The sequence below is a fragment of the Sabethes cyaneus genome, chromosome 1, assembly GCF_943734655.1.
Source record: "Sabethes cyaneus chromosome 1, idSabCyanKW18_F2, whole genome shotgun sequence".
In the NCBI taxonomy this organism is placed as follows: Eukaryota; Metazoa; Arthropoda; class Insecta; order Diptera; family Culicidae; genus Sabethes; species Sabethes cyaneus.
Window position 1 is genome coordinate 117,657,110 of NC_071353.1, and position 13,987 is coordinate 117,671,096.

The following is a 13,987-nucleotide window of genomic DNA, read 5'->3' on the forward strand; positions in this document are numbered from 1 at the left end:
CGCGACTAGTTTCTGATAATAAATAACAGAAGTTGGCGCTAGTGTTTCATCATGCGCCTTGTGTGAGAGTGTTCTTGAAACTATAAATGTTTCCCTGTTGAATACAATAGATGGCGTTACTTTGTTCCGCATATTGTACATTTTGGTAACAGCTCAATTTTGCGCAACAATAAATTTACTGAATGCAGTGCTCTCTCATACATGTCAGTTTCTTTTGTGTTTATTGCTAATATAACTTTTGACACCTGAACCAAGTTGGTAAACATTGTTTTTATTTACTGCGTTCATGCCGCGAAATTTAATCTTTTCGAATTCAAATGTCGCAAACATATTTAGCTCTTGGCTCTCGAACGGTATCAAATCACTTTTTCAAACTCTCGGATGAATGGTAGTAAAATGCTATGGAGAGGTATAATAGGAAAAGTGTGTTTTTCTTTATCAAAATTAGGCAGAAGTAATGAAAATCGCGTATATCAGAGTGTACCACAAATAAAATATGATTAGTGATTGTTTTCCAAGTAGGTTAACATAGTTAAGTGAGAAATTTTGATTTTACTACCACTAGAAAAGCGCCATCTCTTGAAAAGCAACGGTTCGTATGGTGTTCTATTGTGCTACAATGTTAATTTTGTATCGATTAAAACTTCCAAATCCTTAACTGTGGATTCGCGCAGTAAACGTGTCCAGAGGGTAATCCAGATTCTTTACATTGCTCATTCACGTAGCGCCAAGCAATGCCGTCTCAACGCAAACCCAAAAATGCGTTGAGACGGCATTGCAGACAATTCTGGTGGGCCTTGTACAGACGATCATTGAGTTGCTTATAGGTAGTATTTTTTTCTACGTATCTTATTCTCGTGGCATCAGTGCGGTACTTGCTGTGTCGTCTAAGGGCTGTGGGTTTCATCGTTTAAAGGCGCTTGAGATCAGCGTTCATCCAGGCTGGTTTGAGCGGTACGCGCTTAGGCTTGAAGGGCACGAACTGGTCGATAAGCTGCCAAAGCTTCGAGTTCCAGGGTGTTGTGGTTATGGAGGAAATTTCGGATATGTGAATTGATCTGGCAAAACGCGCCTTTCACGAAATCTTATTCGCTCGAAACATGGCCGGCGGGGCTGGCACAGTCGGCTGTGGTCTAGCCAGTTATCCGTGTGGACTGCGAGGCTATAAAGTCTCGTATAGTGGTTTGTCTTCGAAGAGGCCGGACGGAACGTAGCTGCAGTCTGATCACCACCACAGGTTATCGACCGGATGGCTTACGATGACAACTCGCTGAGTCACGGGACAACGTCGTAAACTAGCAACTGGATGGCGTTTTCCGGGATCTCATCTCAACGAGATCAATGTATGCTCACCGGGCTGGATGGGGATTCGCGTTAGAAGATCCCACTTGGTGCCTGAATAAAGACAAGCTGGCGAATTACTGGTTAATGCCGGGGCAACGTCGAAAACTGGTGACGGAGTGATGTTTTCCGGGACAATAAAGTTACCGACGAATGGTAACAAAATGGTCGATGCAGCGAGACTAGCATCATAATCGCGGAGAAGCTCCTCACAGTCAACGTAACCCAGAAAATCGTTCATAGCGTTGAAATTGGTTTTACTAAAGTCATATGAGAGGCTTTCGAAAGTATCCCGGAAGCGTTGCTGTGGCCTGATCTTTAATTGCGTTAGTAAAGGGGATGATGCCTGCAGATTTTTATGAGTGGTACCGGAACTTCTGTAACCGTACAGTTTGCGCACAGCTCGTCACTAAAGGGATCACTGCAAAGGGATCGCACTTGAGTTGAAATCACCCAAAATAATTTTATCTCTAGGCCAAGGTTAGTCAAGAGAGGTTTTTTGGTGTTCAAATTGGTTTTTCACCCCCGCTGGGTTACCCTTGACGATCACCGAAATTTTCAAAGCGGAAACTGTTGAATGTATAAACAACGTCGATGGTTGCTAACCAATCCTTCCGCGCACTTCTGTTCTACAAACTGTGAAAACTAGATCACCTATTTTAACTCACCTTGCTATAGGCTTTAATTGCGACACAACCCAGTTGATAGCTTTAAGATGATTGTCCATCAGGTTTTCGTCGTTGACTCGATAATTGTTCAACTGCCGAACTGTTTGGAGGATTAACTGTTCGGGACTTGAATCCTGAGCGAACCGCTAATAAAACGCCATCTCCAGTACTTTTAAAACTATTCGAACGCGACCGATCCTGTCAGAAAACGGATTATGAGTGGTTAAACAACTGGCTCGTCGTCGTATTTTGATTCAACCAGGTTTCGGTGAGGACGTATACGTCATAACAGCAATCGCTGAAGGCTAACTGGTACACAACGCGAGAGCTGTTCATTCCTCCGACGTTTTGATAGTATACGGTTTGTTAGGATAGAAGAGAGACTACATGAATCCGGGCTGGAACCGGAAGAGCGATGAGGAAGTACAAAGTCGTGGAATTGTGAGTACTTGCCTGTGAGAGTAGGTTGGAGGACCGCGACGACTGAGATGAACGCTGGCAACAAACGGCCAGATTATGTAGATCTGAGAAGAGGCCTCCATTGAGCTTTCAAATATGCGTCGCGGTGTTCTTAGTCCAACAAGTTGACTATTTCCGTTATCGTTCTTCTAATTCGATGGCGATAAACTAAAAACTAGGAACGGATCAAATGTGGAACGTCAACAAAGTTTTGTTCAGTAAGGACCGGTAACGGATCATGCAAGTGCGTAATACTAGGAACTCGGTACGGGTCAGTGGACGAATGGGTATTAACCCATTATGTCCTAGCGTATGATACCGTATCATACCCCGTCTTCAAAACCTGTTTACTGCTGAATTTCAATAGTTATTGCAACAGTGCAAAGTTGTGATAAATGGCGGAAAAAAAGTTGAAAAAAATGGCGAAAAAAACTTTGTCTCCAAAACGCATGAAAAAGTCTGCATTTCGTGACGAAACATTACCTGAAATGTAAAATGGTTTTTATATGTAAAGTCTATCATAAAATTCGATAAGAAATATGTAAACTACGTTGTAATTTGTTTGTTTGAAACTAAGCGTATGAAATATAAAACCTGCGAAATGTTGGCTTTAAAACCATTCCAAATGACGATCCGACACATTCGAGCCATAATATAATGGATTACAAAGTTTCACTTCATTTGGTCCAAATTTGGGTATACCTGGGTCGTGATGGGTTAACAAATGTGTACTTGCCATGAAGAGAGTTTTGGAAGCCCCTTTTCCTGCACTCACACGTACGACCGGGACCGATTGATGAACGCTGGGGGCAATGGCATGGCTACGGTGGGGGTTCGGGGGCATCAATGATACCAACAACAGTGCGTCTCAGTGTCATGCTATTTAATGAAATAAGCGGTCGTCTGAAGATGGCAGTAGCGTCGAACTGATGGAAGTCGGCTGGTGGGAACTCGGTGCAATCTAATAATGGTTGAAGATACGGAAACAGTGTTCCGTTTACTGAAGGGGTCTGTGGTAGAACTGTAGTCGAAGGGAGTCCTAATGGGACTGGAGTTAGCGCCATTGGAGTGACAGATGATGAACCAGCATCGGAGTTATCATGGGGTCCAACTAATGGAGGAGCCGGGGCGTTAGGGGGCTGCCGTACCGCTAAAGTCGATCGAGCATCGTCGAATTCTCTGAATACAATTCCCTGCGGCCAAGTATAAGGGTTCAAAGCCGCATTTTTGTACGCCAGGGGAATGCCAACTTTGAAGGAAATGAAGTTGAGCGATTGAAGGTCGGCCACGCTTTTTCACCAGTGAAACAACACGAATGGCATCCTGGTTTTGTAGACCATTATTGCCGCAGCACTGGTGTTTTTTTAACGGGAAATCTGCTCAGCACCTTAGAAGATACGGTACTATCAGACACCTGAGAAGACAACTCAATGAGTGGGGTTACATATCCCGACCCCCCTAATGGGGCGTGAGGATCTAGACCCACTAAAAACCCTACTCGAGTCTCCAGCCACAATCCCTCCTGGCACCACCTTATCGATATTACTTCAGGGAGGAGCTGTTGTGCTTAACGCACCCTCTCAGATAACTACTGGACTATAGTAGTTAGTCTATTTATTCGCCGTTGATCGGCTCTCCAGCGGTTTTGTAGTCCAAGTACAATCTGGGTAGCAGCCGCATTGATCGCTCCACATACGTCCGAGCTAGAACACTCGCCGCACTGGTGTGACCATCATCGAACGTACGTACAATTGAGCCGTAGTGCAGCGCTACTACATCGAACTTAATTTTCAGTACGTCGGAGAGCAATTGAGTTCTCCCTTGGCAGTTGGGCAAGAGGGGGAGTCTGACGGTGAAGATTTTATAGACGTAAAAGATTAGAATGCCACAGAGCAAGAACCGCTGCAGGGGGAGATCGCAACTGATGAAAAGAAGTTATCGGATCGGCAACCTAGAGTAAAGACTCCTTTAAAGTTTTCAAATCACGGCCTTGCAATTTGCTTGTACTTTAAAGTTTATTAAAATCAATCAACAAAACGATGGGCATGCGTTAAAATTATTAAGGTAAATAACAGACTTTTTCCATTACAAATTAAACATTGAACCGAGCAGCGCCATCCAATCGAATCACTTCTCCATTAAGCATTGGGTTTTCTACGATCGCCTCCACAAGATGGGCAAATTCCTCTGGAAGGCCTTGTCGTTTCGGAAAGGGAATTGTGCTGACAAGAAACTGCGCCAGCTTATCTGGCAAATAGCCAGTCATCTGCGTTTGAAAGAACCCAGGTGCAACAGTAACAACTCTAATGCCTTGACCACTCAGTTCACGAGCGATCGGAAGCGTCATACCGATGATAGCTGCCTTAGATGCTGAGTAGGCCGTCAGTCCCGACTGCGCATCGTATCCCAGAACGGAAGCGGTATTAACGATTACTCCCCGTTGCCCATCAGAGTTCGGTTCGTTTTTACCCATCAGTCCGGCGGCGAGACGAATCACGTTGAACGTTCCCACTGCGTTTACGTTCAAAATTTGCTTGAACGAATCCAAGCTGTGCGGTTCATCCTTCTTCCAATCGTACAACTTTTCTGGAAATGCTATACCCGCACAGTTGACGGTGATGTCCAGTCTTTCGAAACACTTTTTTGTCTCTTTGAGAGCTTCGCGTACGTCGTCCTCCGATAGTACCTAAAAACAAAAGCATTAGAATTGCAGAACGAGCACATGGAGCGTGTAAACTACATCAAGCGGCACAAATTGCACATTACTCCCAAATTCTTTGGCAACTGCCTCTCCCTGGGATGTTGGGAGATCTGCCAGAATGACACGTGCCCCGGTCCGTGCAAATCGTTCAACGGTTGCTCGGCCCAGCCCCGATGCTCCGCCGGTAACCAACGAAACAGCGTTCTATAAAAGAAAATTTCAAATTGCAAATAAACAAAACAGGCTCAATCGAACGATGTGGAAAGAAAAGAAAACCTTCAACATGCTTTCAAAGCAGAATTCGCCAATATACTAACTTTCAGGTGAATTGTTTTTTGTTATCGCCAAAACCCAGAGATAACTGATCGGCTAAGCACGCCGTTATCAGCCGAATAGCTGTGGACTTTGCAGTTGTGCATTCTGTCCGGGGCCTAGCCGGCCTTATCGGGAAGTGAGACAGCATCGAAGGGGGGAAATTCGGAGGAATATTGCCAAAAAGAAAGATTTTTAAAATGCAAAAGTATAGGAATGTTAAAATTGTGTGTGGAGGTCTCTGATCAATTTAGGACAAATCAAGGTGTAAAGAAAGAGATTGAATTTCTTTGACCTGTGACACAAAAACAGTAGACGCTCAACAATCAAATAGTTTAGCTTTAGAACATAGAGTTAAAGTGTAAATTAACGATATTTGTGATATTTTTTACTTGGCTTGTTTTTGACTGTATGTCTCCAATTTCTCGGGTTTTCCACAGTCCCCATATAGGTTGTGGATTTATCAAAAAAACTGATATGTGTACAGTCAATGATTTGTTTAAAAAAATGCACATCGAAACATGTAAAACAGATTTCAAAAATATGACAAAATTCAAAAAGCCATATCGCGCACGCTCAAGGATCACCGGAATAATTCCGGGACTATGTGCCACATGGGGCTGGTAAACGACTGAATAATGCGTACCGTCGGTGTCTTGTGCACCTGTAGGTATAAAATAGACCCTACAGTGGTTCATAGCCTCTTATTCAGCAACTCCTATTGCTACCTCCTCGTGGTACCAGCCGGGATACGAGCAACTTTGGTGGAGATCGGATAACCAACCCCGGTGGAAGCCAAGGTCGTATGCTGACAGGAAAGGAGGGCTCTTTCGAGCTTCGTTGGCCCTTCGGCGAAACAGGGGGTTGGTGTAGCAGGCTTTGCAAGCCGTCACCACGAAAAATACTAAAGCATGGAACGAAGAACAAAGAAATTCTTACTGGAACAATCGGAATAGACCCACGCGATGGATTGGAAACTCGGGTCGTGAAACTGCCGATCTCTCAACTTTCAAGGGAGCACTCGAGTGCTCTCCGATGTATTGAAGAGTCGCAGGTTCGACGTCGTAGCGCTGCAGGAGGTGTGCTGGAAGAGCTCAACGGCACGTACGCTCAGAGATGGACATACCATCTACCAGAGCTGCGGCAACACATACGAGCTGGGTACAGCTTTCACAGTGATGGGCGAGATGCGGAAACGGGTGATTGGGTGGTGGCCAATTAATCCTCGAATGTGCAGGTTGAGAATCAAGGGCTGATTCTTCAATATAAGCATTATCAACGTGCACAGCCCTCTCCTCAGAAGTACCGATGACGACAAGGATGAATTCTACGCGCAGTTGGAGAGTGAATACGACCGCTGCCCAAAACGTGATATCAAGATCGTCATCGAGGATTTCAATGCTCAGGTCGGCCAGGAGGAGGAATACAAACCGGTGATTGGAAGGTTCAGTGCACACCAGCGGACCAATGAAATGGGCCTAAGACTTATCGACTTTGCCGCCTCCAAGAATATGGCCGTACGTTGCACCTTTTTCCAGCACAGAATCCATCACAAGTACACCTGGAGGTCACCAAATCAGACAGAATCACAGATCGACCACGTTTTGATCGGCAGTCGGCACTTCTCAGACATTATCGACGTCGACGACGACAGATTCTATCGAAGCGCTAACGTTGACTCGGACTACTACCTAGTGATGGTTAAGATGCGCCCAAGACTCTCCGTTGTGAACAACATTTGGTACCGACGCCAGCCTCGGCTAGATCTCGCGCGGCTGAAGCAGCCAGACGTCGCCGCAAACTACGCGCATTCACTCGAAGCTGTGCTGCTGAAAGAGGATGAGCTGGACGAAGTCCCTCTCGAAGACTGTTGTAACACTTACCCTTATTCTGCGAGGCGAGTGTCGTGACTATGTTGCAGTCACCGCGACTCAGGTGACAATTGTCACCTAGGTGACTCGCCTTGTCACTTAGGTGACAAGGGTTTCTTACCTAGGTGACACGATTGTCACTTAGGCGACTCGACTCGCCGTGGCGAGTCACGGCGAGTGACAATTGTCGTATTGAGTCATGTGACTCGCAGAATAAGGGTGACTATCAAAACAGCCATCAGCAGTGTAGCGGAGAGCTCCATCGGGCATGTGGCCCGGAATCAGCGGAACGATTGGTTTGACGATGAATGTAGGAGGGTGATGGATGAGGAGAACGCTGCGCGGGCGGCCAAGATGCACAGTGCCACACGTTCGAACGTGGAAAGACACAAACAGAAGAAGATGCAGCGAAACCAAATCTTTCGGGAGAAAAAGTGCTACCTGGAAGAGCAGGAATATGCAGAGTTGGAGCGGCTGCATCGTTCTCAGGAAACGCGAAAGTTCTACGCGAACACCTGAATGGCGCCCAGGCGGAGAACCTTGGCGGCGGGGAAAGCGATTTCGACGGTGCAACAAACGGGGAAGTGCCAGCTCCAACGATAGGCGAAGTTACCCAAGTAACCATAAGCATTAATCTAAAACCGTATATTGAAAATAATTCCGCATCCCAAGTGCCAAACTTTTGTATATTAGCAATCTTAATGCTTATAAAACCTATAATAACATTGTTGATGCATAGAAGCATTAACGTAAATCAGCATTAAAGAAAGCAATATATGCGCATATAACGTAACAATATAATGCATTTAGTCAATTGCATTAAAATGAGCCGTAAATGTTGATAAACGGCTTGTACTTGACTTCTTATTTTGCTATTCTACGGCCACTATTCGTGTCCTCTTCCACCCAACGAAAGCCGTCTTTTTCTACCCTATTGGTAATGCAGGACAAGTAACTATGATATGAGAGGGAATATCACCAAGATTTAAATACGACTAATTTCAACTCACTCAATCACATCCGCTATGGTTCAGATAGCAAAGGTGCAAGGAAACGAATGAGGTTGCATGACTAACTCCCGGTTAGTCATGTGGGGGGCTCCGTAGCCGCAAGGTTACCGAGTCTGCTTTGACAAGCGAGTGGTCGTGGGTTCGAATCTTAGTAGAATCAAGCCATTCGATGTCAAGTGACTTTAGCATGGGTTTATTCTCAGGCCCCTCCATTTACCCTTCCTTCGTGCTGAATTCTATATTTACCCTCTGAAGCCTCTTGACAGTGCAAATGTCCCTCCTATAGTTAAGTGTACTGGTCAGAGGTACGAATGAGTCCTCGCCAGGGACGGCTATAATATGGTGGGATAGTGCTGGCAGCGAGGAATAAGTGGGTAAAGTAGATTAAGCTTTGAAGGAATGGTAAACCCCAATACACGCAAGCACGCATAAAATTCAATAAGCATATCGCTCACTCAATAGCGATTATAGCAAAAAGAAATGCAGTGCAGGTCATACAGCAAACACCCGGGCGATATTACAATAGATCAACTATACTGGTCGCAGTAATGAGTCCACACATGGAAAAAAAAAACTCCCGGTTCGAGCCCTGTCTAGGTGGTAACATTATCCACCATTTCAAAAAATGGTTCTGTTTATCCTGCTCTTCTTGAGATGCAGCAAAAAAAAATCGCTTGCTTTTTTAGTTTTTTAAATCCCGACCGAATCTATTTTTATTTTCCATATCAAGCAAACGATATGCCGTCGTTACTTTTTCGATACGTCGATAATGTAGACAAAATGACATTTCGATTAAGCCTCAAACAAACACTGATAATGTTTATTTGATGCTTGTGGCGTAGCATTTTAATAACCCGCTATTTCGCCTTTTTAGCATTATGCGAGTTCTACAGAAGTATATAAAGAAAAATATGCTTTTAATCATAGTTCTGTATGCTTATATAATGTTGTCCAAGGACTAGTGTTAAGTGCTTACTGGTTACTTGGGTAAGGAGGTCATCATGCAGCTAAAGAACAACAAGTCAGCTGGAAAAGATGGCATCGGAGCGGAGCTTATTAAAATGGGCCCAGAAAAGCTGGCCGTTTGTCTGCACCGACTAATTGTTAGAATTTGGGATACGGAACAGCTACCGGAGGAGTGGAAAGATGGGGTTATCTGCCCGATCTATAAAAAGGGCGACAAGTTGGACTGTGAGAACTATCGAGCGATCACCGTTCTCAATGCCGCCTATAAAGTGCTGTCCCAAATCATTTTCCGCCGTCTATCACCAATTGCGAATAGATTTGTGGGAACTTATCAAGCCGGCTTCGTCGAAGGTCGGTCTACAACGGATCAAATATTTACACTGCGGCAAATCCTCCAAAAGGGCCGTGAATACAGAGTTCCCACGCATCATTTATTCGTTGACTTCAAAGCCGCATATGATACCATCGACCGCAAAGAGCTGTGGAAAATCATGGACGAACACAGCTTCCCCAGGAAGCTCATCAAACTGATTAAATCTACGATGGATGGTACATAGTGCTGTGTTCGAATTTCGGGTGGATTGTCAAGTTCATTCGAATCACCCAGAGGGCTTCGTCAAGGTGATGGTCTTTCATGCCTGCTGTTCAACATAGCGTTACAAGGTGTTTTGAACCGAGCAGATATCAACACGCGGGGCGCGATATTCAACAAATCTAGTCAATTCGTCTGCTTTGCCGATGACATGGATATTATCGGCAGAACATCTGTGGCGGTGGCTGAACAGTACACCAGACTAAAGCGCGAAGCAGAAAAGATTGGGTTAAAGGTAAATACGTCTAAGACAAAGTACATGCTGGCCAGCGGAACCGAGGCCGAACGACACCGCTTGGGCAGTAGTATATTGATCGACGGCGATGAGTTTGAGGTAGTCGATGAATTTGTCTACCTTGGCTCACTGGTAACGGCGGACAATGATACCAGTCGTGAGATTCGGAGGCGTATTATCAGCGGAAGTCGTGCTTACTATGGGTTCCACAAGCAATTGCGGTCGAGCAGACTAAGTCCCCGTACAAAGTGCACCCTGTACAAGACGCTTATTAGACCGGTTGTTCTCTACGTGCATGAAACATGAACAATGCTCGAGGAGGACCTGCGTGTGCTCGGAGTTTTCGAACGACGAGTGCTAAGAACGATCTTCGGCGGCGTACAGGAAAACGGAGTATAGAGGCGGAGGATGAACCATGAACTCGCACAGCTCTATGGCGAACCCAGTATCCAGAAGGTGGCTAAAGCTGGACGGATACGATCGATAGGGCATGTTGCAAGAATGCCGGACAACTACCCTGCAAAGATGGTGTTCGCCTCAAATCCGGTAAAAACAAAACGATCAGGAGCACAGCGAGCAAGATGGTTAGACCAGGTAGAGCGAGATCTGGCGGAGAGTACTCGGTGTCCGAGGAATTGGAGAGCGGTAGCCCTCAACCGAGTTACATGGAGAAACTTTGTTCAACAGGCTTTGTCTTAGGATCGCAAGCCACCTAAGTAAGTAAGTAGTATGTGCTACATGGCCACTGTAGGTAATATACGTTCAAAAATGAAAAAGGACATCAATCATTCTAAATTATATTCTAAAGAATACCAATTCACTCAGTCAAAAATAATAAAAATACGAATTTCTTTCGATACAGAATTTATCAAGCTATCGTGGATTTTAGGGCAGCATACGATACAGTTGTACGAGAACAGCTATGGCAGATAATGTACGAGTACGGTTTTCCGGACAAACTGATGCGGCTGATCAAAGCTACTCTGGAGCGAGTGATGTGCTACGTGCGCGTTTCGGGGACACTCGAGAGTCCTTTCGAATCGTGCAGAGGCTTGCGGCAAGGGGATGGACTGGTGCTGTATGTTATTCAATATGGCTATTGAAGGTGTGATCCGGCGAGCGGGCATCGAATCGAGAGGAACGATCTTCAACAAGAGAAGCCAACTTCTAGCCTTCGCAGACGACCTCGACATCATTACTAGAAACCTACGCCAGACTAAAAACGGAGGCTAGGAGGATAGGGTGGCAAATTAATGCGTCGAAAACCAAATATATGGTAGGAAGAGGCTCCAGAGAAAGCAACGTTTGCCTCCCACGGACAGTGACTATAGATAGTGATGAACTGGAAGTGGTTGATGCGTTCGTATATTTTGGATCTCTGGTCACCGCCGACAATAATACGAGTAAGGAGATCCAACGACGCATTCAAGCAGGAAATCGAGCTTACTTTTCCTTCTGCAAGAAGCTTCGATCTAGGAGCATACGCCGCCGCACAAAGCTGACGATGTATTAAACGCTAATCAGACCGGTAGTCCTCTATGAACCTGAGACAGTAACTTTACTTACAGAAGACATACGTGCACATGCCGTATTTGAACGAAAGGTATTGCGGACTATTTTTGGCGGAGTATAAATGGAAAGCGGAGAGTGGCTGAGCCGTATCTATCACGAGCTACAGGCACTGCTTGGAGAGATTTCCATCGTACACCTGATGAACGTTGGGAGGCTACGTCGCAAGAATGCCGGACGACTGTTCAGTGAAATCCGTTCTCTTCGAGAACCCCATTGGCACCAGAAATAGAAGGGCCTAACGTGCTAGATGGCTCGACCAGGTTGAAGCCGACTTGCGTGTGTCGAGAGGCGCAGCGAACTGGCGACGAGTATCCCAGGACCGTGTACAATGGAGAGGAATTCTTGTTACGGCAAGAGCCACCCCAGTAAAGACGGATGCCCGACAGGACAACTTTTTCAATCGTTGTATCACAAGGAACTGTAACATTCGCCGGTACTGAAGTAAAAATTCACCCAATTCTTCATTTTACCAATCATATATTTTGAAACTGTTTACAATCATACTCGATAAGAATTCATCGCAAAAGCCAGTTTGGATAGTTCATTATCTTATACAAAAAACAAAAACAATGAAACAGATATCCTAAGCCTAGTGAAAATGTAGCAATTTTATAAGACATGTCCTCGTGATGCTGGTCAGATTCGTCATAAACTGGTAAATCTATTTGATTAGCCTCGGCGTATTTCGATACGGCCAGTGCTGTGTTCTCTTTGATGCGCCCGGCTTCGCGCAGTGTATTGAGCAGAAATGACAGCGAGAAAAGAGAATGAATCCTAATATCCATTTTTTTCATGTTTTTAATACCGCCCTGTTCACGATCCACTACTACTATAGCATCCGTCACTACGAGTCCTGGAATAGAAAATTTAATATGTATATTATAACTGTAATATAAAGTGAAAGAGCATATAGAGAATAAGCCCAGAACAGAATGAGTATGAGATGAGCTGCTAACACGCGAACCGCCAAAGGCAGTTACAAAAGTTTACACAAGAAGGCTACATAGTGCCTTAAGTAACTTACCGTTCGCTCGCAAAACTTTGGCTGCATCCCGTACAGCTATACCGGAATAAACTTCGTTCGCGATGATAAGACACTTGTCGCCGGTGCTGAAATTTGCCTCGATCAGCGGTTTCGAACCGTAGGTTTTGCATTCCTTACGGATCAGAACAGTGTTTCCAGCCTTAGCTGATACAAGTGACGCTACAGGGGTGGCGGTGCATGGTGCATCATACAGATAAACTTCTGTGCCTACCTTTATTAGCTTCATATACTCAGAAATCAGATCTGAAACTGTGCTCTGAAATATATTTAAGAATGGGGTTTAGTATAAACTTTACTCACTAATGTACTAAATTAGACCATACCATGATATGCGGATTACTCATGATGACTTCTTGGTCAAAGTAGAACGGTTCCTTGGTTTTGCATTCATAAAACTTGAAAGCCTTTAAGTCAAACAATTGGATGGCTAGTTCCTTCAGTTTGGATTGGTCCATTGCTGATTTTGTGGCGCGTTTTGTCCTTTTGGTAATGACTCAACTCAATGCGAGAATTTTAAGCTGCAAACGATAAAAATAAACAACGGTTAGTATAAGTTGCAATTTTTACTCCAGTAGAACATACACGTAGTTCGTAGCAGAATAAACTAATGATACAACCTAATTGAGATTGCTGACAGCTACCGTACGCACACTATGCCGCGTATGCGTACACGCGATTTGTCGTTGCTGCTGTTGGTTTTTCCATGACGTTTTTCAAACTGGGGGAAAACCACCCCACTGTCACAAATGTCATTCCCATACATTTTTCGTGTGGCCAACATCTCATCTAGCCCATAACAAACTTTGCCTTGGACCAAATGTATTTGTGAGTAGCCCGCTCTAACTCTAAATGTGTATTGGTAAGAGCTCGAACAAAGTTACTTTTTTGCTTTTTTTCTTTTTGTGTCGGACGTGTAGGAAGCGTAAAAAGATGTTAGCAGCATCTTTACCCTTCAGTTTCATACGCCTGGGAAAACAAACCACTAACACAACCGCAAATTAGCAATCTCTATAAGGCCAAAATAACGAAGGATCGAAACTCCGCAGGTAATTGAGGTCTAGTCTACCTACCTGTGATATGCCACGGAGAACAATGTGGCTAGTTTAAAACAATCTTAAATTTGGTTGAAATCTAAAATTTTAATTGCGTTAACATCGAAATTTCGTTGCTTTAAATCCACTAATCTAGTTCAAAGAATCGATTTTTACATTTATT

The 13,987-nt window shown here is 44.6% G+C and overlaps 1 pseudogene; it reads right to left on the reverse strand.

Moving 5' to 3' along the window:
- Positions 1 to 4,560: 4,560 nt before the first annotated feature.
- LOC128746154 (3-hydroxyacyl-CoA dehydrogenase type-2-like) lies at positions 4,561 to 13,227 on the reverse strand (annotated as a pseudogene).
- Between the last annotated feature and the right edge of the window lie 760 nt (positions 13,228 to 13,987).